The following is a 26,992-nucleotide window of genomic DNA, read 5'->3' as shown; positions in this document are numbered from 1 at the left end:
AGTATGATTGGTTGTGGTTAATGACCTGGATCAGGCCTGTATATGGCAAGCTCAGCAGTCAACAGTCTGCAGTCCAAATAGGTTCCACTTCAGTAGCTTGAGAGAATCTAAAATAAAAGATTTCGGTTAGATAGACTTGCAACAGCTGGAAATATCCACTTGACAAATTAAGTGTCAGATATTTTATTCCTTGAAGAAAGCCTGACTTGCTTCCTAAGACTGACTGAGTGACTTGTTCTTTCTTTCTTTCTTTCTTTCTTTCTTTCTTTCTTTCTTTCTTTCTTTCTTTCTTTCTTTCTTTCTTTCTTATTCCCTGACTATAGATTCATATTGTACATACTTATTAATCATATTGTACACAATATGTTCCATTGCATTATTTTTTGCACATATTACTTTGTACATTTTTGATATTAGACATTTTAATATTGTTCATATTTATACATATAGGCGGCACGGTGGTGTAGTGGTTAGCGCTGTCGCCTCATAGCAAGGAGGTCCGGGATCGAGCCCCGTGGCCGGCGAGGGCCTTTCTGTGCGGAGTGTGCATGTTCTCCCCGTGTCCGCGTGGGTTTCCTCCGGGTGCTCCGGTTTCCCCCACAGTCCAAAGACATGCAGGTTAGGTTAACTGGTGACTCTAAATTGACCGTAGGTGTGAATGTGAGTGGGAGTGGTTGTCTGTGTCTATGTTTCAGCCCTGTGATGACCTGGCGACTTGTCCACGGTGTACCCCGCCTTTCGCCCGTAGTCAGCTGGGATAGGCTCCAGCTTGCCTGCGACCCTGTAGAACAGGATAAAGCGGCTAGAGATGATATGAGATTTATACATATTCAATAGAGACAAATTGATCTGTGTATACCTATCTATCTACCAATTCATATACGTCTTGATATTTTGTATTGTATTGCACATCTTCCATCCTGTTCATATTCAATTACACTGTTCATAGTCAAGACTGAATCTATTTTTCAGTTTATATGCATACCTCGCGATTCCAAATATGTTTAGTCTGTTCTTTACTACTATTCATCTGTTTTTTTCATACTAGTATTTGTACTCTGTGCAATGACAATGAAGTTGAATCAAATCTAACTTAATCCAGCCTAAATATGACAGTCTTATACTAATCCATCTAAAAAAATCAGAATATCATGAAAAGTTCAATATTTTCCATCAGTTATTTACAAAAATAACATTTAATATATTCTAGATTTATTTAGACTAAAATGTTTCAAGCATTTTTTTTCTATTTTAATTTTGATAATTATGACCAACTGGGCATAAAAAAAATCTCAAAGTATGAGAATATTAAACTCTAAATTGACCGTAGGTGTGGATGTGAGTGTGAATGGTTGTCTGTGTCTATGTGTCAGCCCTGTGATGACCTGGCGACTTGTCCAGGGTGTACCCCGCCTTTCGCCCGTAGTCAGCTGGGATAGGCTCCAGCTTGCCTGCGACCCTGTAGAAGGATAAAGCGGCTAGAGATAATGTGATGTGATGTGTGATGAGAATATTACATTTCATATTTGAGTAAATTACTATGCAAACAATATAAATAATGTGTATATCTTGGTCTAGTTCAGTACGTGCAACCAAAATCATGGGAAGACTGCTTATGTGACAGTTGTCCAGAAGACAATCATTGACACCCTCCACAATGAGGGTAAACCACAGAAGATCATTGCTGAAAAGGCTCACTGGAAAAGGCACACAAATGGGGATAACCACAGCCTCAAGAGGATTATCAAGAAAAGTTCTTTCAAGAACTTGGGAGAGCTTCACATGGAGTGGACTGAAACTGGTGTCGGTGCATCAAGAACCACCATGCATAGGCAACTTCAAAAAAGGGCTACAACTGTCGCATTCCTAATATCAAGCCACTCCTGGACCAGAGACAATGTCAGAAGTGTCTTACCTGGGCTAAGGAGAGAAAGAACTGGACTGTTGCTCAGTGGTCCAAAGTTCTCTTTTCAAATGATAGTAAATTTTGCATTTAATTTGGAAATCAAGGTTCTAGAGCCTGGAGAAAGCATGGAGAGGCACAGAATCCAAAGTGCTTGAAATTCAGTATGAAGTTTCCGCAGTCTGTGATGATTTGGGGTGCCATGTCATGTGCTGGTGTTGGTCTACTGTGTTTTATCAAGTCCAGTGTCAACACAGTCATCTACCAGGAGATTTTAAAAGCACTTCATGCTTCCATCAAGCATTATGGAGATGCCGATTTCCTTTTCCAGCAGGACTTAGCAGCTGCCCCCAGTGCCAAAACTGCTACCAAATGGTTTGCTGACCATGATATTACTGTGCTTGATTGGTCAGCCAACTCACCTGACCTGAACCCCATAGATAATATATGGCGTATTGTCAAGAGGAAGATGAGAAATACTGGATCCAAAAATATAGATGAGCTGAAGGCTTCTATTAAAGCAACCTGGGGTTCAGTAACACCTCAGCAGTGCCACAGGCTGATCGCCACCATGCCGCATTGATGCAGTACTTCATGGTAAAGGAGCCCCAACCTAATATTGAGTGTATAAATGAACATACTTTTCAGAAGTTGGACATTTATGTATTGTAAATCCTTTTTTGATTGAGCTTTGGAAATATTCTAATAATTTGAGATACTGGATTTCTAATTTTCATGCGTTATAAGCCATAATCTTCAAAACTTTATAATAATAATAATAATAATAATAATAATATTATAATTATTATTATTAAATATTCAATGTAACTGAATTGTCTTGGCCAGCCCTCAGGGTCCCATCTGCATCTGCCTGCACTCACTCTGATCTATAATTCCAACTGTCTCATTGCTGAGGAGTGTGCTCCCATCACCCAATCAAGCATCCAGCCAGAGCAGGTCATGATATATTTTAACCATATTAACATGCCATTGTTGTGTATTATGCCTGATGTCAGGACTCTCGTCTCTGCGAGCCTACCACACAGACTTAATACTTGTTAATTTTAGACATTGACACCTGTTGCCTACACTTATTCAGGTGACATTGGGCATACCTAACAACCTGTGTTTTCTCTCTCTCTCTCTCTCTCTCTCTCTCTCTCTTTCCCCCCCAAAAAAATCTGTCCTTCTGAGTTACATGTCGGTCCTGGGATCGAGATGCTGACCTCTTCTGCTCCTTGGACCTGCTTGATCCATCCTGTTGCCCTGTGTCTGGTTGGAGTCTCATCGCATCGCTCCTGTGGAGGATGGCCCCATGAGGACAGTTGAAAGTCACACTTGGAGGACGCTCTGGACTCTTACAGGAATTCTTTTATGGCTGAGGACTACAGTTGACTTGCTAACTTTAGTACTGCAGTTGTCATGAACAGTTTTGCACTCAAGTTTCCATCAATGAAGAGTTACAACATGAGTGAAACTGTCTTCATGTTAAAACTGTTAATATTATAGTCATGCTGTCTGTTGTTGCCCAGATGAGGATGGGTTCCCTTTTGAGTCTGGTTCCTCTCGAGGTTTCTTCCTCATGTCATCTGAGGGAGTTTTTCCTTGCCACCATCTGAATTGTCTTGGCAAGCCCTAAGGGTCCCATCTGCATCTGCCTGCACTCACTCTGATCTATAATTCCAACTGGCTTGCTCACTGGGGATAGATTAGGGATAAAATTAGCTCATGTTTTAAGTCATTCAAATTGTGTAAAGCTGCTTTGCGACAAAGTTTATTGTTAAAAGCGCTATACAAATAAACTTGACTTGACTTAATAATAATAATACAATAGACAATTGTGAAATTAACTTTCACAATATTCTAATTTTTGAGATGCACTCGTATAACCTTTAAATTGAAATTGAAATCTTTATTTTGAACATGTGTGAACAGTGAATAGTAAAATCAAAACAAAACCAAACAAACTAAATAACCATAATCATAGAAAAAAGAAATAAAAAGAATATATATAAAACAACTAATTTTACTACTAATTAACAAATAATAATAATTAAAATGAACTTAAACATGTTTGAAAAGGAGTCGGAAGAAGTAAAAACTTATTAACTCCTAACCCGACTCTCTATTTCCCTATGATCATGTATGATACCAATTATTATTTCATGTGAATATCTGTATAATACTAATGATACTACTAATAAAAATAACAACAAAATAACACAACATAAATACATATCTATCAGTATAATAATAATAATAACCACTGAAATAACATCAGTATATATCAGTATGATACTAATTGATAATAATAGTACAAATAACAGGCGGCACGGTTGTGTAGTGGTTAGCATTGTCGCCTCACAGCAAGAAGGTCCGGGTTTGAGCCCAGTGGCCGGCGAGGGCCTTTCTGTGCGGAGTTTGCATGTTCTCCCCGTGTCCGCGTGGGTTTCCTTCGGGTGCTCCGGTTTCCCCCACAGTCCAAAGACATGCAGGTTAGGTTAACTGGTGACTCTAAATTGACCGTAGGTGTGAATGTGAGTGGGAATGGTTGTCTGTGTCTATGTGTCAGCCCTGTGATGACCTGGCGAATTGTCCAGGGTGTACCCCGCCTTTCGCCCGTAGTCAGCTGGAATAAGCTCCAGCTTGCCTGCAACCCTGTAGAACAGGATAAAGCAGCTAGAGATGATGAGATGAGAATAAAGGATTGGTGTGTTCAAGATACCCAACATTATGAATTATTCTGATGGCTCTTTTTTGCAGTTTGAGTAGTGGATCTAATGAACTTTTATATGTATTGCCCCACACCTCTATGGAGTAATTTAGGTAAAGTAAAACCAAGGAACAGTACAATATGTGGAGTGATTTGTTGTCTAACTAGTGTCTTGATTTGGCCATTACAGAGATGCTTCTAGCTATTTTAGTGCAGATGTATTTGATGTGAGACTTCCAGCAAATCTTGTCATTATTATCACCCCCAGGAATTTAATTTCGTGTACTCTTTCCAAATCAATACCCTCTGTCTGTACCCGTGCTTGATGATTTATTTGTCTGTTACCTAATAACATAATTTTTGTCTTGCTCAGATTTAGCGACAGCTTGTTTTTGTCAAACCAGTTTTTGATTTTAATAAGTTTTGAGGTGATAGTGTCCAAGAGTTGCTGTAAATTCTCACCTGATCCAAGTATGTTTGTATCGTCAGCAAATAAGATGAATTTGAGTATTTGTGATATATTACATATGTCAGTGATATACATGATAAATAATTTAGGACCCAACACTGATCCCTGTGGAACGCCACACTCAATATCCAAACATCTTGATTGGTAATCTCCCATTTTCACAAATTGCTTCCTGTTTCTTAAATAACTTTTCACCCACTCTAATGATAGTCCCCTAATACCATATTGTTCCAATTTTGTTGAATAATATAACATTTATAATTTATAACATGTCTTCCAATGATTGTATTAAAATTAATATTATGAAAAATTATTTCACAAGTACACATTAGCACCATATTTTCTCTGTACTAAACTGTTTGCTCAAACTCTTTCACCTTAATTTTGCTTAACTGTTTGACATTCAAAATACAATCTTTAGTTTATTCAGGAAATGAGACAAATTACCATCTGCACATGGAAGCTTAAGGGATGCATCAAGACCAAATGGAGATGTGCTCATTCATCTTGTTAGCATTCATCTGTCATCAGCATCTCACAAACTGTTTTGATTGATGACATGACAGAAGCACGACATGTGTCATCTTTCCCAATTAATCACCAGTGCAGTATTTACACAGTGGGAGTCCCTTCAGGTGCAGCACCACATTAACTACCTCACCTCAGCTCTGAAAATGTCTGACAGAGTGCCTTATTATTCACTTTTAATATACTTCATCATGCTTTTTTGATATGCCATTTTTAGAAGACTGTAATCATGCTGAAGGGTTCACATTGTCCTGCATAATTTAAAAGTGGAAATGAACAATGTTGATTCTACTTCTTCTTAGCTATAGCCCTTCTTTGTATCCCATTGCATTCAGCTCATAGTGTGTTAATACACAGGAAATTTGCCTGAATAAAATTTACTCAAATTGAAGAAAATTTTACTCTATGCCAGATAACAGTTGGTCCCTCTCTAAAAAGAGTAAAAGTTGCTCTTTTGATAGAGCTGTTTTTCCAGAGTCAATTCTCAATTTAGTGGACAACTGTTTTACTCTTTCTGGTGGTATTTGATTCTTTTCAGTGTGTCTTGAAATTAATTCTTGGACTATTTTACTCAGTTCAGAGCGACAACCAATTCTGTTACTCTGGTACACAATTACTCTGTAATTTTTCTCCCATTCCAACTCCAAATTTTACTCTCTAAACCAGTGGCGGCTGGTAGTCTTTCAAACAGGGGAGGCTGGTCGGTTACGATATTTCCAGATTTTAAAAGAAAAAACATCAATTTTGCCCATACTCTTGCCTCTGATCTGGCTGATTGTTGGCAGCATCACAAACTGTGAAATAACAGGTTCTTTTGGCCCATTAGCCTACTGTCCAATATACATGATGGTGGTGTTGGGGGGAGGGGTATATTTTAACATTTTATATTTTAAAATTGTGGCATGTTGTTTAAAAATTGATCATTATTGAAAGCAGCTCTTTGTCAGGAACCTCAGCAGTAGAGCTGGGTGCCACACATTTCATTCAATGACACTTTCCCTATATTTTACTTATTTTGACTGAGAAATGTTTTATTGACAATTTTGATAACCCTTCACTTTTAATCAAGGTCTGTAGTGTGAAATGTTCTCGGCTGTGTTTTTGTTTAAAAATGTTTTCCAAATTGTAGCTGTGTTTAATTCATATCCAGAAAAATATATATTCCAATATAATATACTCAGCATAAACATTTTAAATAGATTCTATATTTTTGGTCCATCCATGACATATTACTAAAGTAGCCTATTTACTGTTGTTGATGTGGGTCACTTGCTGTTAGCCAATTCACTTTCTCATACCAGGAGAGCTGAAAGGAACGAGTATTATTCCCTACCTTTTTCACCATGTCAATTTTAGGCGTTGGTCTACCCTGCTCTTTAATTTTAATTTTTTCCTTGAAAGGAAGACTGGCAAATGGCTTCGCCAAAATTAAATCAGCAATGCTTGGCATCCATGCGCAGCTTTCTTGCTAGCTGACTAGCCCCCTCAAGTTCAAGTTCAGTCACTCAAATAAACGAAATTTCTGGAACTAAGCTAGCAAACTTGACAACACTATATTTACACTTTATTTACAATGAAAATATATACAAACTAAAAAAGCTGGTAGAAACCAAATGAAATCGAAATGTAAGCTGATCTCTTACAATACATCACAGCACTTGCGAATCCGCATGGGACTGAACTGAAATTCACCGCTGCCTGTCTATAGTTGAAACAAGCTGTCAATCAAAGAAAATATCCGGCCGCTTTCACCAATCACCAGTCTCCTCGCGGAAACTGCCATGTCCCTCCCATGTGAGGCTGGGAGTCCATAGGCGGGCATTTTCGCAGTATTTGTCCAATAATCGTCTTGCATTTTGAGATTGAAAAGCGCATAGCTCCCAAATGCCATTGAAGTCCACTGAGGCTGGGAGTCCGTGGGACTCCGTGGGCGGGCGTTTTCGCAGTATTTGTCCAATAATTGTCTTGCATTTTAAGATTGAAAAGCGCAGAGCTCCCAAATGCCATTGAAGTGCACTGAGGCTGGGCTGCATCGCGCTGTCACGAGGGGGAAAAACTCACGCACACATTAAAGTTATAAGGGAATGATTTCGCACTGTAGTGGGTTGAGCACATATATTTCTATGATTCTGGATCTGAAATAGCAATGTTATAAGGTCGGCTATAACATAAGCCTAGCGCAATTCATCCTACACGATGTTCGTCATTTTTAGAGGAGGCTGAGCCTCCCTCATTGTCTTAGAGCAATTGCCCATGCTCTAAACTCAAAATAGCACTAAAGTAACTATTTTTGAGGAAAATACTTTTAAGTCTGGAAAATTGCTCAATCATTTTTCCTGTGTATTTTGTTCACTTTCTCTCAGAGTATAAAACTTCTAATGTATGTCCAAACATGGAATAGACACCAGCTCACATGTAAGCATGTCATCAAGATGTATCCAAAATGTAGACAAACCTTTGTAAGAGATGTAGTTTTAACAACAATAGTACTAACCTCATTTCCAGAAAAGTTGGGATATTTTCCAAAATGCAATAAAAACAATAATCTGTGATTTGTTAATTCATGTGAAACTTTATTTAACTGACAATAGTACAAAGAAATGTTTTGGGTGAATGGAAATGGTTTTGCTTGTTTATTTATTTTGTTTTCTTATTTGACTCATTATTTTGTAAGGATTTTTTTTTTCACATTAAATTAATTGATTATTTTTTGTGGGGTGGCACAGTGGTGTAGTGGTTAGCACTGTCACCTCACAGCAAGAAGGTCCTGGATTTGAGCCCAGTGGCCAATGAGGACCTTTCTTTGTGGAGTTTGCATGTTCTCCCTGTGTCTGCGTGTTTCCTCCAGGTGCTCTGATTTTCCCACAGTCCAAAGACATGCAGGTTAGGCTAATTGGTGGCTCTAAATTAACCATAGATGCGAATGTGAGTGTGAATGGTTGTTTGTCTGTATGTGTTGGCCCTGCGATGACCTGGTGACTTGTCCAGGGTGTACCCCACCTCTCGCCCATAGTCAGCTAGGATAGGCTCCAGCTTGCCTCTGATCCTGCACAGGATAAGTGGCTACAGATAATGGATGGATGGATTATTTTTGTGAATGGTGTAAGCCAGTGGGAGAAGCTACAGCTAGTTTTAGGCTGTATTAGGCCCCATGGCCTCAGTCTGTGTGTTCTGACTGAACAAGAAGGTACTGTTGTTTGTAAGGTGGTGAAAAGTTTGTGCAGGGTCATTTAGCAGCATAGCCTGGCAACTTTATGCCTATTTATTTTGTGTTTTGTACAGTTTTGTTTTGACATTTTTCTGACATTTTGTTCTTGCACTGTATATATTTGCACCTTTTCAAAGAAAATGAAAAAGACAATAAAAAAGAGCACTTTTATTGGAAAACAGTTTCTACCTCTGGGGGTGGCACAGTGGTGTAGTGGTTAGTGCTGTCACCTCACAGCAAGAAGGTCCGGGTTTAAGCCCCGTGGCTGGTGAGGGCCTTCCTGTGCAGAGTTTGCATGTTCTCCCCGTGTCCGCGTGGGTTTCCTCCGGGTGCTCCGGTTTCCCCCACAGTCCAGAGACATGCAGGTTAGGTTAACTGGTGACTCTAAATTGACCATAGGTGTGAGTGTGAATGGTTGTCTGTGTCTATGTGTCAGCCCTGTGATGACCTGGCAACTTGTCCAGGGTGTACCCCGCCTCTCGCCCGTAGTCAGCTGGGATGGGCTCCAGCTTGCCTGCGACCCTGTAGAACAGGATAAAGCAGCTTGAGATAATGAGATGAGATGAGTTTCTACCTCTTCCATTGACTCCTCCACCAATCATCTTGCCACAATAAAAGTGTCTGCTAAATGCCTGTAATGTAACATAATATAACTGTCCTGCATTTCTGCTATCCTGCCTTCTGGTAACTCCACCTCATCAGTCCTGATCACCTTCCCTCTCCTTGCCACCTTGTGCCCACACTCATCCAGTCTGATGTCTCTCGCTGTAGAAAGACATCAAGCTGTGCCCCAGGAGTGAACTAGATATTGACTCACTGAGGTGGATCAGTGAGTCAATATGTCATTCATTCCTGGAATACAGCTTGATGTCATCCATGTATAGGAGATGGCCAATGATTACTCTACCCCTGAATCTGTATACTCTTTGTGATGATCAGGCTGAGGGGTTCAGGCCTATGCAGAACAGCAGCGGGGACAGTGCATCACCTTGATATATTCCACACTTGTTAGTGACTTGTGTGATGGCCTTGGATGTAAGACTCCAGTGTTGTTTTCCACATGCCTTCCAGCATTTCTCATTCTCAATTCTGGGTGGGTCTGTCCTTGTGCTGTTATTTCCTTGTAGCTTGGTGTACACCCTGTTTTTTTTTTTGGCAAACAGACCATTTATATGCTTGAACAACATGATCTGGCAACACAGATCACCCTGCCTAATCAAATGTTATCGGCCAATGTGCCAAAAGGTGTGATCCTTTATATTGAGGAACTAGCTTTATATCACCTACCAATTGATGTTTATGAGACCAAACTTGAGATTTCACCACTCTTTAAACAACATTCCTTTGAATTGGACCCAGTGTTATAGCAATGCATCCAATACAAGGGAAATCAAACCATAGATACCCCTGTTTACAGTCCCATACAAGTCCTTGTAGCAGTTCCTGGCTGCATTATATAAATGAATCCAATTTATTAATTTATGAAACATTCCTTCATAAACATTTTATTAATTTATTTTTACACTGTATACCCAAGTGGAAATACCAAAACTGAAGGAAATTACATTTCAAAAGGGGAGGAGCTAAACAGTATGGCTGGACTATGAAGACATGAGGTGTGTAGACCAATAGTGGAATAGTATGCATTGCATGATCCACTATGACTAGCACAAAACAATACCCACATGCATATCAATCTAATGGCCTGATAAAATCCATGACAATTTTGAAGGGGATCTCAATTAACAGTAATGGGTGCAATGCTGGGTGGCACGGTGGTGTAGTGGTTAGCACTGTCACCTCACAGCAAGAGGGTCCTGGGTTCGAGCCCAGTGGCTGGCGAGGGCCTTTCTGTGTGGAGTTTGTATGTTCTCCCCATGTCTGCATGGGTTTCCTCCGGGTGCTCCAGTTTCCCCCACAGTCCAAGGGCATGCAGGTTAGGTTAATTGGTGGCTCTAAATTGACCGTAGGTGTGAATGTGAGTGTGAATGGTTCTGTGTCTCTGTGTGTCAGCCCTACAATGATCTGGCAACTTGTCCAGGGTGTACCCCGCCTCTTGCCCATAGTCAGCTGGGATAGGCTTCAGCTTGCCTGCAACCCTGTAGAACAGGATAAGTGGCTACAGCTAATGGCTGGATGGATGGTGCTGTTGGTGTGGCCGCTAGATTTACCAGCTAGCATTTACGACAAGCCACACACCACCTGCAGACATTGGCGCAAATCCCTGGCCAATAGAAATGAGCCATGAGATGATTGTGTTTTATCCTGCCCCAAGTGCCCAGCCATAGGATTATGATGAGCCATATGGAATAAATGTTCTCTATGGCTCTTTGGGACCAGCAACTGTGTTATCTCTTCCTTAGTTTGTGTCCTGCATCACTCGATATAGCCTAATCTTAATAATACAAAAATATGGGAAGGAAAGCGCAATGGTAGGTTGGAGGATTTGGCCTTCAGTTACTTTCACTTGGTCAAAAATGTGTCTCAGAGACTTGTGATGCATCTGCTCCAATGGGAAATCCCCTAAGGGATTCCCTAGAGAGAGAAAGGAGCACTCTCCCCACTCTCTGTGTCATCATGATGTGGAGCTGATGTGGACGGCCCTGGGACCACCTCCCCAGCTAACATTGCGGCAGGATTCCCCCATGGCATGCTACTGCAGGACCCACCCACAACTATTTGTCTCATTAATGTTATAAACCCCAGCCAGTCTGTTCCCAGGATCAGTGGGTGGGTGAGGCTTGGACTACCTGCCACCTACACACTATATTTTTCTCCCCAGTAGTGAATAGTTATGGGCATTAGCGGATATTTGTAGATGGCACCGTGCACACATCTGACCTTCACCAATCATGCATTTCCCAGTGCCCGCACTGAATCAGGCTTTGATGCATGGAGGTCTGATTACAACCAGAATCCACCAAAGTTTGATGTGTACCCCCCTTGAATACTCACAATGATTCTGTATGCTCCTACTTGATCAGGGGAAGCCTGTGGTGCATCAGTAATGTGAATCAGAACCCCTAGAAAAACTGTTGCCTGAGGGAAAGGCTTGGACTTTTTGCTGACATGTACAAGTACTCCATTCTGTGCTTTAATCTGCAAGACTATGAATGCTTGTCTCAAACACTTGCCAAAAATCTGCTCTCAACACATCATAAAATAACTGTCTTAACTGGTGCCAGACATCACTCCCAAGACATTGTAGCCCAGGAGTAATAGGGTTATACCCGGAAGAAATTAGTAACAAGCTGAAAATTTCAGAATATGTTCAGAATACCTTTAGGAATAACATACTAAAAGTCCCCGGAAATCCCCCTTGTGCTCTCTGAGAAATTCAAGATGGTGTCCAAAATGGCCGCCAAATGGAGATCTGCCCATATCTCAGGCCCAAAACAAAATATTAATGCAATTAAAAGGTCAGAATATGTTTTGTAGGGTAGGAGAGTAAATTCCAACATGTGTGTATTAATTACATTGTGTATTAACATTATATAATAACAATGTACACATTATTATAACAGTATATTTGTGTATAGTGTGGATCCATTGGTTACTCGTTCACTCCGTATCATCCTATTCTGTTCACAAAACAACAAACACAATTACTAGGGGTTGGAGCACTTATTTTCATGAATATTAATTAAAGTAAATTGGTGGTGTAAAATGAAAAATGGCATGTTAAAAGGTCATGCTGAGTTCAGTCATTTTTAAAAGGTCATGCTGAGTTTAGTCATTTTTTGTCCGAACACACTGGCATTGCTAGTAGTAAAGACTAGCACTAGAAACTCAAAGATTAATTTTTTTCCACCCTTAAACAAGCTTGAATAAATTCCCTACTTCATTGATGGTACAACAAAGGTCCAAGCATTACAACTGAGGCACTGGGAAGTGTTTAAGTCTACTCATTGTTTATAAGCAAGAGCTTTTATTGAGGCAGACCTTTTTGTCATGAAAGTCGCCGGAATGTTGAAGAAGTGTACTGAAACAGCTTGCCATTGTAGTTTTAGAAGATAGAGTTCTCAAATTTAATTTCCCTTTAATATTTTATCAAAGCTTAAAGATGCACTAAATATTAAGGAAATTGATGTCTAATTGTTGTCTTACATTATGTTCATGTATGTAGGTAGCCTACTAAGCTAATCTGTCAATCATGTCAACCATCAAATTCCATGTAATTTCCACATTAATGACCTTGTAATCTTGGTTAATTTTAATTTTAACAGTGTGACAATGGTGAATTTGCATTGCTTGTATGAGAGAACATATAATTTAACATTTTAATTGCATTTATATTATGTTTTATCTCTGAGATATTGAAAAATCTCCAATCGGTGGCCATTTTGGACGCCATCTTGAATTTCTCAGAGAGCACAAGGTGGATTCCCGGGGACTTTTAGTATGTTATTCCTAAGGGTATTCTGAACATATTCTGAAAAATTCAGCTTGTTACTAATTTGTTCCGGGTTGGACTCAATTTTGAGCTAATGCTCTTGGGCTACTGGGATAGGCTCTAGCTTGCCTACGACCCTGTAGGGCAGGATAAGCAGCTACAGATAGTGGATGGATTTAAATTTTCCTTGTTTCTACCTTTTCGTATCGTACTAGCATGATTTTTCCTCTCTTTTGAAGACTATAACAAAAAAAATAGTTTGTCATTTTAGAGTATACTGTTCTCATCTAGCATGAAACAGCAAGTTAAACTCATTTCCTCATTATCTTCCCCAAGAAACAGACGGAGTGTCATATTTGGACAATTTTAATGAAAAAAAGGTAAAACTGCAATAAATTCAAATTACACAAGTAAATACAAAATGTTACAAATAATTAAATAATTTTCCACAGGTTACGCTAATCCTTAGCCTTTCAGGTAAGTATGCTTCTAATGAACAAAATCACAAAGTTACCAAATATATCTAAACATCTCTTTTCTCTTTCTTACAAGTTCATTAATAAACTTACTGGGTTTACCGCACGAAAACACCAGGATTAGATGTGTAGGCTGAACATGAACTTCCATCTGCTGTAATCATTACATGTGTCTCCTTTACTATCCAAACCAAAATGGCTGCCTTAACAGGAACTAGAGGTCACAGGTCAAACAACAAAATATTCAGAGTCCTATTTTTCAAAATACATTTTCCCTTCCCCTTACATTACACTCCCCGCCTGGCACCTTTAGAGTGCCACATCTCTACCTAAACCACCTCTGACTCCAGGAGTAAGACCACTTCAGAGACAGGTCTCAGGTAAGTCTTGGGGGGCTGGTGGAACACATCTTTCACTTCAACCTTCCTCACTAGTCCATCAGCGCTTGGGATGGCCTTCATGACTCTTCCCTTTGTCCACTCATTTCTTCTGGCTTGTTTGTTTGTCTTTCAACAACACTATGTCTCCTTCCTTGAGGTTCGGCTTCTTGGCATGCCACTTCTGTCTGACCTGAAGCGTGCTCAAGTACTCTTGCCTCCACCTGGCCCAGAAAGTCTCTGCCAAAGCGTGAACTCTCTTCCACTGATGTTTCAGGACTTCAGCCTCTGCAAAGTTTCCTGGTGGAGCAGGTGGTATGCCAATCTTCTGCATAAGCAGTATAGCTGGGGTAAGTATCAGAGGTGCCTCAGGATCTGAGGAAACCAGAACGAGTGGCCTAGAGTTGATAATAGCCATAACCTCTGACGTCAGAGTGCACAACACCTCATGAGTGACCTTTGACTTTCCAGCTTGGAGTAACATTGAATCAAGGATGCGTCATGCTGTTCTGATCATACGGTCCCAACTTCCACCCATGTTAGAGGCATGTGGGGGATTAAAGATCCAAGTACACCTTTGGGTGCAAAGGTAGTTCTCTACGCTGTCCTCGTCAGGACCCGTTCCCAACTTCAACTGTATGTTGGCCCTAACAAAGTTGGTTCCACGGTCAGACCACAACTGTTTCACAGGTCCTCTAACTGAGAAGGATCTGCGAAGGGCGTTTATACAGCTCGAAGCACTCATGGACTCAATCACTTCTATGTGAACAGCTCTTATGGACATGCATGTGAACAATACTGCCCATCTCTTGCTGTTGGAACTGCATCCTCATGTTCAGTGTGTGATGACCTCCCACGGACCAAAGACGTCCAGACCTACGTAAGTAAATGGGGGCTCTTGTTGCAATCACTCTTGGGGTAGGTCTGCCATTTGCTGCTGTTCCAACTTGCCACGTAGTTTCCTGCATGTCACACACTTGAAGATAAGACTGTTGATGGTTCTCTTAGCTCCTATTATCCATAGGCCACTTGCACGCACAGCACCTTCTGTGAAGTGCCTTCCATGATGTTGGACTCTGTCATAATGGTGATGGACGAGCAATGTGGCAACATGGTGCCTACCAGGAATCAAGATCGGGTGAATCTCATCTACAAGTAAGTCTGAGTGAGTGATGTGGCCTCCTACACATAACAAACCTTCTTTGTCCATTACAGGGTGGAGTTTCTTCAGAGAACTGTGTGAAAGTAAATCTTGACTCTGCTGAATGCACTTAACTTCTTCTGCATACACCTCATGCTGCACAGCCTTGATAACGACGTGTTCTGCTGTTGTGAGTTCTGTACTTGTCATGCCTTTTCCACAGAAATGCCAACCAACACATTGTGGATCTTGCAATGACCTTTGGAAACTCTGTACAATGTGCTACGGCTCTTATCAGTCTGCTCCAGGATGAAAACCTTTCAAAGCGCTCCGTGTCCAGCTGTGTTCCTGGGACCTTTGTCAGGAAAGCTGTAACCTCAGGACGAAGTTCCACATCTGAGTCTGGATCAATCAGTTCAAAGTGAGCATCCAATGTTGAATTCTCCGGGTTCAGCAAAAACTTTGGTCCAGTCAGCCAACTGGAACTTTGCAGCTGGTTAGCCGACAAACACCTTGTGGCATGGTTGGCTGGATTGTTTTCGGTGGACACATATCTCCACTGACTCGGGTGACTTGACTGACGGATTCTTTGTACACGGTTATTCACAAACATACGTAGAATCGCCAAGATGTATTATTTATGTAGCCCAAAACCACCTTACTGTCTGTGAAGAATATTATCCTATCCAGTTCTTGACCAATGTCCTCTCTGACTTGATCTGCAATCTCTATGGCCAACACTGCTGCACAGAGCTCTAATCTAGGTATGGTGAGTTCTGTTAGAGGTGCGAGTTTTGCCTTGCCAAAGACGAAGCTAGCATCTTTGAGACCTTCTTCAGATTCTACCTTAAGGTAAGCTACTGCTGCAATGGCCTTTACTGAGGCATCTGAGAATATGCACAGTTCTGTGACCTTGGCCCTTGTCAATGGAAACGAGGCATAGGTACGCGGGATGGTCAACTCGTTCAGCTCTTGCAGAGAATTCTGCCATCTTTGCCATTTGATTAGCTTCTCATTAGGCAGGGGTGTGTCCCAGTCTGTACTTTGAGACACTAGCTCTCATAGGAGGAGTCTGCCTTGGATCGTCACCAGTGCCAGAAAGCCCAATGGATCAAACACGCTGTTTACCATTTGACAAAACACCTCTGTGTGTGAAGGGTTTCTGGGATTCAAAAATGTTGAAGGTGAATTTATCCTCCATGTTCCAGACCACACCTACACAGTAAAAAATGGAGTGTCAATATTGCAGTGTAAACCTATTTTGCTCTGGATAGAGTAGTTATAACACTATGCAGAGTAAAATCGTCTAAATGGTAGTGTCAAAAGTGAGAGTTAATTCCCACTTGCACACAACGACAAAATCTACTCTGCAGGGTGATGATTCCCCGCGAAAATACAATATAGAGTCAGATTACCTCTGAAAATCTTACACTATCTTTAGTGTTAAATATTTTTACACACCTCATTGTTAATTTTGACACAAAATAGAGTAAAATTAACTCTAAAAATCTTACACTGGCTATAGAGTAAATTTTACACTGATTTTGAGTGGGACCAAATGTTATCTGACAGAGAGTTAAATTCAACTCTTAAAGAGTAAAATTGATAATATGATTTTTACTGTGTAGACTATGCTGAACAGGTAAGTCATCAACTGCTAGATCCAGGGTTTCAATGCCCTTGGCACGGTCCTTTTTAGGGAAAGCATCCATGACTTGTGCCCTATTAGAGGCGATCTTGTGAAGCTTTATGTTGTAACGTTCCAGCAACTTCTGGGCTCTCTTCAAGCCATCAATTGCTTCGGCCTCAATTGGGAAGGACCTGAGGGCATCATCCACGTAAAAGTCTGTCTTAATAAACTGACACACGTCTTTGCCAAAGTCCTCCTCACCTTCCTGAGCAGATCGTCTTAACCCATATGTTGCTACTGCCGGGGATGGACTATTCCCAAATGCATGGACTCTCATGCGATAATCCACCACTTAATTTCCAGGGTTGTTGTCCTTGAACCACAGAAAACAAGACATGTGTTCTTCCTGAACTAGAAAACAGTAGAACATCTGCTTGATGTCTGCAATGATGGCAACAGGGTCTCTCCTAAACCTCATAAGCACTCCCAAGAGTCCATTGTTGAGGTTTGGCCCTTGAAGCAAGACTTCATTCAATGACACTCCTTCAAAGAGGGCACTTGAGTCGAATACTACCCGAATTTTCCCGGGTTTCCGTGGGTGGTATACCCCAAACATGGGAAGGTACCACACTTCCTTTCCCTCCTCTAGTGATGGCGCTCTTTCAGCATGGTTGTTTTCCAGGATCTCGTGCATGAAATCCTCTTTCATGCAGGGTCTCTTCTGGAATGAACGCTGCAGAGACTTGAAGCGGTCATATGCATACTGACTGTTATTGGGCAGACGCTTTCTTGGATTCAGAAATGGCAATGGTGCCCTTCAGCTGCCACATTCATCTCTGATGAACCCCTTATCCATTATCTGTAGGAAAGACAAATCATCAACTGAAGGTGCTAGTTGATTGCCTGTTTCTCTCAGACCTTTGAAAGACTGCTTTGCCTAGATAGTCGTCTTGCTGCACTGGAACACATGACCAAGATGGACAGCTGTCCTGATTGCAACGCCGAGTGAAGTCTTTGATTTTAATGTTGTCACAGGGTTGCATGTAGCTGGGACGTCCATTTTCCATAAAACATGTTTTGAATCACACTTCTCAGCCTCCCAGGGAAGGTTTACTCCAGGGTACTGGAGAGGAGAATTTGACCAGTAGTCGAACCTCGGATCCAGGAGGAACAATGCAGTTTTCGTCCTGGTCGTGGAACACTGGACCAGCTCTATACCCTTCATAGGGTGCTCGAGGGTTCATGGGAATTTGCCCAACCAGTCCACATGTGCTTTGTGGATCTGGAGAAGGCATTCGACTGTGTCCCTCGTGGTATTCTGTGGGGGGTGCTTCGGGAGTATGGGGTTCAGGGCTCTTTGCTAAGGGCTGTCCAGTCCCTGTACGAACGGAGCAGGAGTCTGGTTCGCATTGCCGGCAGTAAGTCAGACCTGTTCCCAGTGCATGTTGGACTCCAGCAGGGCTGCCCTTTGTCACCGGTTCTGTTCATAATTTTTATGGACAGAATTTCTAGGCGCAGCCAGGGGCTGGAAGGAATCCTGTTTGGGAGCTGCAGGATTTCATCTCTGCTTTTTGCGGATGATGTTGTCCTGTTGGCTTCTTCAAACCAGGACCTTCAGCATGCACTGGGGTGGTTTGCAGTTGAGTGTGAAGCGGCTGGGATGAGAATCAGCACCTCCAAGTCCAAAGCCATGGTTCTCAACCGGAAAAGGGTGGCTTGCCCTCTCCAGGTTGGTGGAGAAGTCCTGCCTCAAGTGGAGGAGTTTAAGTATTTCGGGATCTTGTTCACAAGTGAGGGAAGGATGGAGCGTGAGATCGACAGGCGGATCGGTGCAGCCTCCGCAGTGATGCGGTCGCTTTACCGGTCTGTTGTGGTGAAGAAGGAGCTGAGCCAAAAGGCAAAGCTCTCAATTTACCGGTCGATCTGTGTTACGACTCTCACCTATGGTCATGAGCTTTGGGTAATGACCGAAAGAACAAGATTGCGGATACAAGTGGCCAAAATGAGTGAGTTTCTTTTGCAGGGTGGCTGGGCGCTCCCTTAGGGTGAGAAGCACAGTCACTCGGGAGGAGCTCGGAGTAGAGCCGCTGCTCCTCCATATCGAGAGGAATCAGCTGAGGTGGCTTGGGCATCTTTTTCGGATGCCTCCTGGATGCCTCCCTGGGGAGGTGTTCCAGGCATGTCCCCCCGGGAGGAGGCCCTGGGGAAGACCCAGGACACGCTGGAGGGACTATGTCTCTCGGCTGGCCTGGGAACGCCTCCGTGTTCTTCCCGAGGAGCTGGCCGAGGTGTCTGGGGAAAGGGAAATTTGGGCTTCCATGCTCAGACTGCTGCCTCCGCGACCCGGCCCCGGATAAAGCGGAAGGAGACGAGATATTTTGAATGTGTTCAGTGTCTTTGGCAAGTGAACTCCACTGAGACATACATTGCCAACAATGACCAACCCAAGGTCATGCTTCTGGGCAAATGGAGCTTTCTGTGGCCTGTTGTACTGCTGACGTACTTTGTGGACCTGGAGTATGTCTCAGCCCAAGAGAAGCCAGATGTCTGCGGAGTTATCCAGAGCAGGTATTTCTTTAGCCATGGCTTGCATGTGACTATGATGAAATGCTGCCTCTGGAATGGGGATTTCTTCCCTTGAGTTTGGCACATTATTGCACTCCATCAGAGTTGGTAGAGGAATGCTAAGTTCACCTCTGTTAGTGGTTCAATGACATAGCCAGGGGCTCTTCTTCCAGACATGTTAACAGCTCCTGAACATTGTTCTTAAGATATATGGCACTGATGGTCCTTGTATGTGGAAAAACTCAAAGAACTGTCTTGGCTAATGATACATTGCTTTGATCATCTAAGATCACATACATCCTCTTGTTCTCTGAACGACAGCCTTGAGGGTATACATTAACAAGGCATATCTTAGAGCATGACTTTCCACTGAAGCCCTTGCCACACACCTCTGTACATGCAGTTGTCACGGACGTGCTTGACCCATCTTCACGTACGTTCTCTGGCTCCCCGCTATGATCTTTGGTGGGGGTCTGCATCTTTGCTGACTCCTTTTTTGCTGGTCCAGGATGGAGAGAGTGGCTAGATGTATCTCACTGTCGCACTCTGCACATTTTATTTGAGCTTCACAATTCTTAGCCAGGTGGAAGACTGAAGCACAACAGCAGAAACATATGCCTCTCTTTAAGCAGTTTCTTCCTGTCTTCAAATAGCATTGCCCTGAAACTCTCTTACATTTCTTAAGCAGATGAGGTTTTTTATGGATTGGACATGTGCTTGGATCCTCACTTTGCTTCTTCGCCTTATCACTGGATTCTGCACACACACTGGTTTTATGCACAGTAACTTGGTTTCTTAGATTTCCATTCTTTTCCTTTTTTGAGGTAGATGCTATATAACAGAATGCATTGAAACTTGGATCGTTCCTTGCTTTAGCCTCTCTTCTCACAAACTAAGAGAAGACTGAGAATGGTGGGAAAGGCACCTTGTTGTCTTCCTTGTATTTGGACCCAAACATTATCCATTTTTCTTGTAGATGGAATGGTAACTTCTCTGCAATGGGACCAACTCCTCGTGCTGTATCCAGATAAGTTAATCCACTTAGATAATCATCTTCCTTTGCAGCTTCTAGCTCGAACAGCAAGTCACTGAGTTCTCTGAGCTTTTGATGATCTCTGTTGGTGATCTTTGGAAAATTATCCAATTTAGCAAACAGAGCCTTCTCTATTGCTTCAGGAGCACCATAGCATTCATACAGCCTTGTCCAAATCAAATTAAGACCCACGGATGGATGTCTAATATTAGCTGATTTTATCCTGTGAGCTAGCTGGCTTGATTTTGGACCTAACCACTTTATGAGCAGGTCAATCTGTTCATGAGCTGAGAGATCTAAGTTGTTCACAACACTTGTAAATGTTGACCTCCAGCTGAGGTAGTTTTCAGGGTGGTCATCAAATTTGATTAAACCACCTGATACTAGTTGACTTCTTATCAGAAACTTGGCCAAATCTGATGTACTGCTACTTGCATCATGGCTGGGTGAAGAGCTGGGTGAGTAATGACTTGCCACCCGCTCTCCTTGACCACTCAACCCATCGACCGGCCGAAGACCCCGAACGCTGGGCTCTGAGGCCTCCCGCTGGCCACCTGGCCCACGTGACCAAGAGCGGCCACAATGCACATGACGTGGGCCGAAATGTTGCTGGATCCCCTGGTCTGGACAATTCCTCTGCTGCGGTAGACCAGGAGAGCCATACACCTCATCCAGGGTAAGTAGATTGGATGGCTGTCGAGACTGGCTCAAATCTAATTCATCCTCCTCTGGGTGGCTATTCGCCATCTGCATATGCTTTACTACATATTCACTGACTTTCTCATGAGCACTTCCAACCTTTGGCAGCACTTTAAACTCTTCCAAGCTTCCATCAGAACCATATTCAATGACAGCAGCTTCCATAATAACTGCTTTGGCAACAGCTGCTTCTGCTTCTCTCAACTGGTTGAGTGCTTCTAATTCTGCCTCCAGTCGAGCCTTCTCCAACTTAATTTCCATTCCTTTCTGCTATAAATGACACACTAGCCTTTGCTGCCTCTGCTTCTGCTCGTGCCCTTGTAGCTGCCAGGCTAACACTTGGCGATGAGCGTGTGGAACAGCGAGAGCTCGAAGAGTGGTATCTATCATCAAAATGGTCTTTTTCACCTTGCATCTTTGTCGTTGCTTTGACTGTAACTGCTGCCTGAGCACCTTTATCCCACGCTGTCTTCTGCTAAGGGGCACCCATTTTACTATACTGTTCTCATCTAGCATGAAACAGCAAGTTAAACTCATTTCCTCATTATCTTCCCCAAGAAACAGGCGGAGTGTCATATTTGGACAATTTAATGAAGAAAAGGTAGAACTGCAATAAATTCAAATTACACAAGTAAATACAAAATGTTACAAATTACTCTTCCACAGGTTATGTTAATCCTTAGCCTTTCAGGTACAGTAAGTATGCTTCTAATGAACAAAATCACAGAAAGTTACAAAATATATTTAACATCTCTTTTCTCTTTCTAACAAGTTCATTAATAAACTTACTGGGTTTACCACACGAAAACACCAGGATTAGATGTGTAGGCTGAACATGAACTTCCATCTGCTGTGTCTTCTTCTTCTGTCGATTTATTGGCGGTTAACAATCGATGTGTATTACCGCCATCTACCGGGCTGAGGTGTGATCTCAAGGGATATTAATCGTTGAGATTAAAATGAACTATAATCGATTCCCACGATGGTAAAAGAGCGCATAACATTTACACTTTGTGTTTTTGTCAAACATTGGAGCTTTGTATTCATTCTGAATAAAAGTTACTGGGATATATCATTGTTAATTATCATTCAAATTTTAGGTAAATTATTTTAATTTGCATTTTATAAGGATTTTATAAGGGAAATAAGGATTTTGGAAGTTGGTTATACAGGTTTGATTGACCAAAGGTTATACATTCCATATCAGCAGACGTTCTAGCAGATATCAACATTTACGCACAACCTTAGGTCAGAGATAGCATAGTTCTGATAGAGTGTTCCAAAAGATATCAATATTACGTCTTGAGCAATGTGTCTAGCTTAGACAGAAGGTCACTTCTTGAATGCCAGAGACAGAAGAATGCCTGCTTAGTCATTTTAAACAAGACAGAGGGTCATATACTAAATCCTTTACAATTAAGAATAAATTCTTACAATTATTTATCCTTACAAAGAAATAAACCTTACAATCCCCTCTTTGATACTAGAGATTACAACTAGTATCACACCCCACTATTCTGATCATACATATAACTCATATGCTGCGCACTAATTCTTCCCGTGGTATTCTCCACGAGGATAAACCAATTCTTCCCATGAAACCATTCATGAGGATAAACAAATCTTCCTGTGAAACCCTTCACGAGGATAAACAAATCTTCCCATGAAACCCTTCACGAGGATAAACAAATCTTCCCGTGAAACCCTTCATGAGGATAAACAAATCTTCCCATGAAACCCTTCACGAGGATAAACAAATCTTCCCATGAAACCATTCATGAGATCTGCTGTGTCATTGCACGTGTCTCCTTTACTATTCAAACCAAAATGGCTGCCTTAACAGGAACTAGAGGTCACAGGTCAAACAACAAAATACTCAAGAGTCCTTTTTTTCATAATACATTTTCCCTTCCCCTTACATTACATACAGAGAGACTGAATAAAGAATATTGTTCATAAAAATTGTTGTAAAATACAGTAGCAATTTGTTTGTTTGTTTGTGTAATGTTCTGGAGCATCATCAAAAATGTGTCTTTCTGAATAAACACTCCACTGAATCCTAACTAAAGCAGTGTAAAACAGATTTTATACTGTTTGTGTAAGCATAGCAAGGAGGACAAGACAGATTATGGTAATCCACTTTTGATACAGAGGATCTTGACCCTGTTTGTGAGAAAGTAGCCTGCAAGACCACATCCCTTTGCAATATTTCTGCCTGAAGTGCTACTGTTTGCTGAAGCTGTGAATTAAACAGAGTTGAATGGCATTGCTGCAGAGCACTTGATCATAGTTGCCCATTCACAAAATACAGTAACCACTGATGCTACTCCAACTCATAAAGTCTCTCTCTCCTGCTCTCTTATTCTTCTCTTTACCCACATACATAATGTGGTTCTCATGGGTCTTGTTCTTAACTGTTTCTTGTAGCACAATGCCAGAAGCAGACCTAGAGCAGCAGATTCAGGCCTTTTTGACTCTGTTTAGCTCCCAGTATGCATGACCCATCTTCTACATTCAAGAGCTGTTGTTTTCCCTAAATCCAGACCACCAGCCCTTCTTAAAAGTTGTATAGAATTGTGCAGTACTGTCCAGTAACTTGTACAGATTATTAGTATCTCTCTCTCTCTCTCTCTCTCTCTATATATATATATATATATATATATATATATATATATATATATTTTTTTTTTTTTTTTTTAATGTAATTAACGTTCACACCACTGGTATTTCAATCATTCACTGACTATACACTTGTGTTCAAAATAATAGCAGTCCAACACGACTAACCAGATCAATCACTGTTTTTGGTGGAAATTATATTACTACATGGCAAATAATTTACTAGTAGGTGTAATAGAGTCATAGAAAACCAACAGACCCAACATTCATGATATGCATGCTCCTGAGTCTGTGTAATCGAATAATTAAGTGAAAGGGACGTGTTCAAAATAATAGCAGTGTGGAGTTCAATTAGTGAGGTCATTCATTCTGTGAAAAAACAGATGTCAATCAGGTGGCCCTAATTAAAGGATGAAGCCAGCACATGTTGTACATCCATTTCTTTCTGAAAACATGAGAAACATGGGTCATTCCAGACATTGTTCAGAAGAACAGCGTGCTTTGATTAAAACGTTGATTGGAGAGGGGAAAATGTATACTGTAAAGAAGTGCAGAAAATGATGGGCTGCTCAGCTAAAATGATCTCCAGTGCTTTAAAATGGACAGCAAAACCAGAGAGACGTGGAAGAAAACAGAAGACTACCATTCAAATGGATTGAAGAATAGCCAGAATGGCAAAGACTCAGCCAATGATCAGGTCCAGGGTGATCAAAGACGGTCTGAAGTTACCTGTGAGTACTGTGACAATTAGAAGATGCCTGTGTGAAGCTAATCTATCGGCAAGAAGCCCCTGCAAAGTTCCACTGTTAAAAAAAAGATGTGCTGAAGAGGATACAATTTGCCAAAGAACACATCGCCTGGCCTAAAGAGAAATGGAAAAACATTTTGTGGACTGATGAAAGTAAAATTGTTCTTTTTGGGTCCAAGAGCCGCAGACAGTTTTTCAGACGACCCCCAAACACTGAATTCAAGCCACAGTACACTCTGAAGACAGTGAAGCATGGTGGTGCAAGCATCATGATATGGGGATGTTTCTCTTACTATGGTGTTGGGCCCATTTATCGCATACCAGGGATCATGGATCAGTTTGCATATATCAAAATACTTGAGGAGGTCATGTTGCCTTATGCTGAAGAGGAAATGCCCTTGAAATGGGTGTTTCAACAAGACAACGACCTCAAACACACCAGTAAGTGAGCAGCATCAGGGTTCAAGACCAACAAAATGAAAGTTATGGAGTGGCCAGCCCAATCCCCGGACCTTAATCTGATAGAAAACTTGTGGGGTGACATCAAAAATGCTGTTTCTGAGGCAAAACCAAGAAATGCAGAGGAATTGTGGAATGTTGTCAAATCATCCTGGGCTGGAATACCTGTTCACAGGTGCCAGAAGTTCTCAGAAACCGTGGTTATACAACTAAATATTAGTTTAGTGATTCACAGGAATACTAAATCCTTAAGATTTTTTCAGTTTATACAGTAAATACTTGGAGTTTGTAATGAAAAATGCAGACACTGCTTTTTTTTTAACAGCCCAATGTTCATTTTTCTTCATTTTCTGTAAAGTAATTAAAATATTCATACATTTTTCTTCATGTTTTGATGTAGAATATAATGTGCAGTGTTCCTAATGCATGGAAATAAAAACTATTATAAGGATTTTGAGCTTTACTCACGTTTTTAAACACACTATTATTTTGAACACAACTGTATATCATTGTGCAAAGATAAAGATGATCAAAATCATAGTTGGTCAGACAACCTCTCCACACTGTATGACCATCATACATTCCCTAAGTGTTTCGAATATCACCATTTCCAGGGCCTTTTTTTTTTTATTTAACAATTAACATCAATAAATATCTGATGCACAAATCAGTGTGGTCAATCACAAAGAAATGTTGGGATATTTTCCAAAATGCAATAAAAACAAATATCTGTGATTTGTTAATTCACGTGAACCTTTATTTAACTGACAAATGTAAAAAGAAAATATTTTCAGTAGTTTTACTGACCAAATTAATTGTATTTTGTGAATATAAATGAAGTTAAAAGTTGGGACAGAGGCATTATTACCATTGTGTTACATCACCTTTCCTTTTAATAATGCATTTTAATTGTATGGAAACTGAGGATACTAATTGTTACAGGTTTGCAATTGGATTTTTTTGTCCATTCTTTCTTGATACAAGACTTCAGCTGCTCAACAGTCCATGGTTGCCATCGTCTGAGTCTCTTCTTCATGATGCGTCATACATTCTCAATAGGAAACTGATCTGGACTGGTAGCAGGCCAGTCAAGCACACACACACACACACACACACACACACACACACTGTGCCTACGAAGCCATTCTGTTGAAGCCCATGCAGAATGAGGCCTGGCATTGTTCTGCTGAAATAGGCATGGATTTCCCAGGAAGAGACGTTGCCTTGATGGCAACATAGAATACTGTGCAAAAGTCTGAGGCACATGTAAAGAAATTCTGTAGACCAAAAATGGCTTAAAAATAATGAAATTAAATGTTTCAACATAAAAAAATACTATAAACATCAGTAAGCCATAATAAATGAAACAAACTCTTCACAATATATCTGCACATAGTGTTGTGGAGGCACTCTTTTGCATTATCTCCCAAGTTGGGATTCTGAAAGAAATCTTGACTGATCAAGGCCCTACGGAAACTGTACGAATTATTGAGAATTAAATCCATTCATACCAGTGTTTATCAGCTGCAAATAGACAGGCTGGTCAAATGATTTAATCAAACACTTAAAAACATGATTTGTAAGTTCATTCACAGGGATGCAAGAAACTGGGATAAAAGAAAGAAAGAAAGAAAGAAAGCACAACTTTATTCATCACACACTTGTGAAATTCCTCTCTGCATTTAACCCATCTGAAGCAGTGAACAAACACACACACACACACACACATACCCAGACCAGTGGGCAGCCATGCTAACAGTGCCTGGGAAGCAGTTGGGAGTTAGGTGCTTCGCTCAAGGGCTAGACCCTCTGTTGTTTGCAGTGCACAAGGTCTCACAAGCCCATATCGGACTTTCCCGGTTTGAATTGTTATATGGACACAAGTCCTGTGGCATCTTAGATGTCATCAAAGAAAATTGGGATGAGGAGCCTTCACAAAGCAAAAATGAAATTCAGTATGTTCTTGATCTGAGAGCAAAACTCCATGCACTGAGTCACATAACCCAAGAGAATTTATTACAGGCCCAAGAT

Source organism: Neoarius graeffei, chromosome 8, assembly GCF_027579695.1.
Source record: "Neoarius graeffei isolate fNeoGra1 chromosome 8, fNeoGra1.pri, whole genome shotgun sequence".
Lineage (NCBI taxonomy): Eukaryota > Metazoa > Chordata > Actinopteri > Siluriformes > Ariidae > Neoarius > Neoarius graeffei.
Note: the sequence above shows the minus strand (reverse complement) of the source record.